Genomic DNA, 6,194 nt, shown 5'->3' with positions numbered 1-6,194 from the left:
TTTCTGTGTGACCTCTGGACATTTCCTGGTATGTCCGCTCCCTTTTCTAGACTTCCATTACTGGCTTGTTTTTAAGCAACTACAGTTCCCTAAAATTGGTCTAGATCTCTGGCAGTGGGAGTAGTCATGTTTGGTGATCAGGGCTGACATTCATGGTGGGGCAGTTGCCCAGACGTGAGCATGGGTTGAGATCACTCCAGAGAGCTTTGCATGCCCTGAATGGTTTATACTTCCCCACTAAATGTACTTTGATGCAGCATCTGGAGCCCTACTCCCAAAACCAGGCTGGACTGTGTTAGTCACCAAATGAAAATGAAACAAAGACATAGTCCCAGACTCAAAGGAGCTCACTAAAAGAAGTGGGAGAGATGGCAGAGCAGTGGAAAGGAGATGCACTGGGCACAGCTCTTCCTACCAGCTGGCACAGAGGCAGTGCTGGCCTAAGGGGGCTGTCAGATCTAGGATTCAGCATCTCACAGGAGGATCTGGTGGTTGGAGCTCCCTGGCAGGGCTTCACCCATGCTGGGTGGTGCCCAGCACAGCTGAGGGCTCACAAAAGCCTGACTCTGGCAGCTGAGCAGCCAGCCTGACTGCAGGAGGGAATCAGCTGTGTGTATGAGCTGCGCTCTGCCTCCTTCCTGCAGAGCCAGAGCAGCCTGGTGCCAGTGCAGTGGAGGAAGGAATGCACCAAGTGCTGTGTGCAGTCCTGGCCACTACTGACTGTAAGGCACAAAAGGAGTTTTCATGTTTGGTTGTGGTTTTTTCATTGTTGTTGTTGAAAACTGGCTTGAAAGCTTTGTTATTATTGTGTTATCTGGACAGTATGAAAGAGCAGCCTCTCTTATAAGGCCCTGCTGAGTTATTATTCCAGATGTTTTTCTTTACACAGCTGTTAAGCAGGAAGTAGAACCAAAACCAAAGATTGATTTGAACCATTGTTTTGTCAAAAACCAGAAATGAACCTGAATTATTGTCTTGACTTCATTGAATTCAGATCATCATTGGCCACAGCTGGATTCAACCCCAGCTCAAACCACACTGAAAAAAGCACAAAGCCTGACCACACTTTTGAGTAGGTGAGATTTTGAAGGCCAAGAGCCTGCATCTTGTCATGAGTGCAGCTGATGTTACCTTCAAACCAACAGCAGCTTTTACTGAGTGCACATGTGTGCACGTGTACATATTGTTATGTATTTAGCAAGTGCTTTACTGTACACCAGTTTATTTTAATGAAAAACACAGGTTTATATTGCATAATTGGAAGATAAAGGGCAGGCTAAAGAAAGAAGTCTACTTATAGAATACCAAAGTTTTAGCAAATAGCTGTATAGTTTTACTCCAGCAGGACTCACACATCTCAGGAAACTTAGAATTTTACATTTTATATATATTAGTTTGCCCCTATTTTCTGAAAGTCAAAAGAACTTGATTGAATGCAGACTACAACTTGTTCACTACAAACCTAGTTAAACATGAAATCTTGTGGGATTAGCTTAATTGTTCCTTAAATAAAAAAGCTACTTGGTACACAGACTACGATTTTATGCTTGCCAGATAAAGAAACATGAACCTGTCCAGAGACACAGGAATTTGTCTGTGTAGGAGTATCACTGGGCCAACTGTCTTGCCTTTTGTGCGATATTGTGGTGTAAAACATCACTCCACTGGTTTCATTTTACAGAAAATAGTCTCTGTGGTGGTACCCTGTGGGAACTGAAGGATCAAATTCTATTTTCCCTTCACAAATCCAACTCCATTCATGCCCCGCTCCTGACACCGCGCTCCCCGCGAGCGCCAGCCAGCGCGTGGGCTCGGGGGAGGCTGCGGCAGGGCAGGGGAGCTGCGGGGAAGCTGCTCCAAGCAAAGCAGGAGGTGCCACTCTTTGCCACAGCAGAGGCTGCCGTAGGTAACACCACGGTGTATGAAATGAGGGATGATATCCCTGATAAGATTACATGGTAACTAAGTAAATGAGGAAAATATTTTATTATTCAATTTTTAATTTTCAGAGGATTATGTGACACTTCTGATTAACAGACGTTGTTACTCTGCAAAGTCTTCTGTTTTTCTTTGGCTTCCCTACTGCCTCCTTGAAAGCAAGGGCTGCTGTAATTAAAGACTTTATTTGTTATATAAATGTAACCATAAAACATGTGGAGTTCCTATCTTCCAGAGCTACCAGACCAAGAAAATAAAGACAAAATTTTTGCAAGTGTTCTCAAGTGACCTATTCTGTTTAATCTCGTTTCCTTTCTTCCTAACCAGTCTTCTCAAAAACCTCTCCATGTCAGGGGCCAATAGTTTAACAAAGGCAATGTGAAACAGAAAGGAGAGGCTGGCCAGGAACCGCTGGAAGGGAGAAGCTGGGACACTGCTGGGCTCTGAACACCGGCAAGTCTCCAAGTCTGCACAAAAATGAGCAACCTATGGGTGAAAACAGCAGGGGAAGGTGATTTGAGCCACAGGGTGTCATTCACTCCCTCTTCACTACAAGAAGGAGCCATCACCACCTCTGGGCCTCTCACTTCCCTGCATTTAGCGGGGAGCTGTTGCGTTATCCCTGCGTCAGGTAACAGATTCCAGCGTGTAGTCTTTGACCATCTCATGGCAGACTCTGCATGTGCTTCCCCTTCACAGTGTCACTGAATGTAGCTCTTGAATTTGTGGTCTCCAGAAATCATCTTCTGAAAGTGGTATTAAAAGCTGCCTATGTTTGAGAGTCTGCTGGAGTCCAGCAAGTGCCAAGGCAGGTGTGGGTGCAGTGTCTGTATTGCTGACAAGGTGGTTGCACTCTTAATCCTGAACCTCCTTCACGTTTACCTACTTTGTACCAGAGGGGTGGTGGTGGCTGGTGTTAACTCTTCTACCATTGGCAGAATGTGGTGCATTTATAAATCTGGTGTTTGTTATTGTCCCTGCAATCACATTTAAGTACCCCCAGTGTGACACTCATGCTCAGATTTTCTGCAGGAACTCTTGGGTCGCTTGCAGTACACTAATTTGTCTGTCACAAAGTGTAAGTGGAAGACACAAGAGGCCGGATTCCAAATCTGAGTGAGCTCTGCAGGGAGCCAGTGCTACTGCTCTGCTCCCCTCTCAGCTCCACTTACAGCAGTGGTAACTTGGCTTGGGCTCATGAGCGTCATGTAAAATCCTTATGGGTCCTCACGGTTCCAGTGCTCAGGATTGATGATTCTTTCTTCTCTTTTAGCATCTTGTGAATAACTTAGAATTTTTCATGCTAATGCAACTCCCTCTCTTCCTGGTAAATTGCCTCATTTTGTGCTATTGGAAAGTGCTTAGTCTGGATTGCTTCACTGTGAGTACCTAATGGCTGCTGCTGCTTTCTCTATCATGTGCTCAGGACAAGGGTGAAATATCAGCAGAGAGCTGACACCACTTCAATCCCTAAAGGAGTGATAGTAGGAACTCCTCCTGAAGTTTGCCTCAAATGACTTTCATCTGTACCACTTGAGCACACAGGATTGTTCCTGCAGTTTAACAGCGTGGCACAGGTGAGATGGCAGTGGATGAACACAATAAACATGCAGTGCTAGTGAAGTTAGAAAAGTTTCATTTTTACTTTAACAGTATCAGAGTTTTACCTCTTGTCCTTCGATGCCTGGGAAATCAGGAAGACCTTGTAATCTAATGCCAGGTCTTGCTGACTTTTACAGTTGAACCTTAGTGCCTCATTTCATGTGTGGTCCCTTTGACTTCTGTAACACTCCTCACAATGGGGTTGGCAGCTCTTACCCTGAAATCAAGCTGATTACTTCTCTGGGCTCAGGATCTGGCTTTGAGATAAGATGCAATCAGGAAAGATGGTAAATATTTCAGCAAGTAATCAAATGTGTGAGAGCTGTCTGGTTATTATCTTTGGATTAGCATCTGAGATTAGTATCTGGGAGCAAACTTCAATACAAATGCATCAGAGCTTCATCGAAAGTGGTCATAAATATGTGTGGCTGATAAATCTATTGACTTTTTGTCTAAATTATTTAATGGAAATTGTGGGACTGCATTAGATGGCCCTGCCCTTTGCTGTTCGGCTGTCCTTTTAGCGTTTCATTTCTTTTACACCTACAGTGTGGTCATGATAAATCTTCTACATGTTTTTAACTCATTTCCCAAGCGCTCTCAAAATGGAGACAGCAATTCATTGCTGTTACTTAAGGCAATTATTACTGAAATCTACAAAAGAGTGTTTTGGAATAATTAACCTTAGTTAACCTTAAGCCTTGAAAGATTTTCTAGTGTTGCTCAGCAGCCTGTAAGCTGCCAGTTGTACGTTTGTACATTCAGAGCTGTCACAAGTTCACAAACCCTGTGGAGAGAGCTCTGTCTGCTTTACTGATTTCAGCTCACAAAAAGGCACAGCACTGTACAGCTCAACTTGTAAATGGCGTATCTTGGGGGTTTTTGTTATTATAGTTCTGTGTAATACTTTCCAAACTCTACTTTATTGTATCTTGCAGTTAAAAAACCACCTGGATATTCCTTTTCAATTCTTTTTTTTTTTTGACTATCTCTAAGCCCTTAGCCTTGCATGTTTTTGTAATGTGTAAGACAGACTCAGAGGCTTCAGAAGACTTGTGCAGCTGGTAGCTTTTTGATGATTTCATTTCACAACTCTTTGGAAATAAATGTGGGTACTAGCGAGAACAATGAGTAAAATGTCAATTGTACAAAATATAAGTGATCTGTTCTAGAAAAATACAAACACTTCTGTCAGTTCAATTATACCTGTGCATCGTTCTACTTTAGCAGAGTATAAAAAGTAAAGTCTGATGGATGTATGGTAAGGACACAAATGTTTTGATCTAAGGAAACATCATAAATCCTTTACACTAGAACTTTTAGTGAATGTTTTAAAGACTAAAATGGGGATGGGGACATGTCCAGGTGTCCTTTGAACTTTGAGAGATGATTAAAGTGAACAGTATAAAGCCGAAATTACGGTTACATTACTGACATACATAGAGATAAATGCATGGGATAGGGATTTACAAAAGAGGAACAGCAAGTTCACAGGAATGGCAAGACTGCCATGCATGGGAAATAGGGGAAATGAACATTTATAACTTTCTCCAAGTGGGAAAACTGGTTATGTGGAATCTCTTTAAGTATCTTCTTTCACAGGAAGTAAAATCTTATTTATTTATCTCAAGTAAAATATTCATTGCTCTGCTGGAAGAAAAATGAGAGCCATGATAAGTTGAAAGAGTATAGCCAGTTACAATCAGCATCTAAGGTCTTCATGAAGCAGTGAAATACGGAGTGCTAGAAGGGGATAATCAGTTTTATACATTTTCAAATTAATACGAAATGCTACTCTCCCACTTTCACTGTACAGCCTGGGTTTTAGAATGTCAAGAAAGTATTTGACATTTACAAGAGACTGCAGGCAGTAATACAAATCATTTTTATCCATTTATGCATTTTAACCACCATGCTGAGTGAATTGTTGGCTCTGCGCAATTAGTCTCTGTGCTTCTTGACAATATAACCACAGATTTTCACAGATTCTATTAATAATGCAAGGTGGAAGCTCTGTTCTCCAAGTCTGCTATTTTGCTTCTAGAAAAACATTTAATTTCTTACAAACCTGATATAAATAGGCCAGCTGACAAGTATCCCAAAAGAACAGAATATGCTTGGAATAGCGAGATTTGAACTGACATATTTTTGGCAAAAAAATGTTATACAAGCTGTATTTGTCTGAAAAATTAAAAATAGAGTCTTTGTCATAATGTCAGGAGAGGCCAGGTTGAGTCATGATTGATGTCACTTGCAAGAATACTTTAAGCTTAGAAAATGACATCAGAATCATCAGAACTTGGTAAGATTTATAGCGGTTCCTGAAGCCAGGGTGGTGGGGATTCAGGAAGATATTTTGTGGATGATACACAGCCAGACATCATCTGAACAGAAGCCAGGAGTTACGGTACTTTCAGGTTACATTTCTGAATGATGGGTATAATTTGTTTTAATAACATTCATTTTAAGTTAAAGGCATGTTTTTGGTTTTTTAGGTTTGATGCAACCCCCCATTTCAGGCTGGCAGAGCAGTCTGTCACTGCCTGACCTCTCCCCTTATTCACTTACATGACAAGTTTCCAAGAGCAGTCAGGAGTGCTTTCCTTATTACCACAAGTCTGCAAATACAGCAGGATCTCTTTCCATTTACTCTT

This window comes from Geospiza fortis, unplaced genomic scaffold, assembly GCF_000277835.1.
Source record: "Geospiza fortis unplaced genomic scaffold, GeoFor_1.0 scaffold75, whole genome shotgun sequence".
NCBI classification, from domain to species: domain Eukaryota; kingdom Metazoa; phylum Chordata; class Aves; order Passeriformes; family Thraupidae; genus Geospiza; species Geospiza fortis.
Note: the sequence above shows the minus strand (reverse complement) of the source record.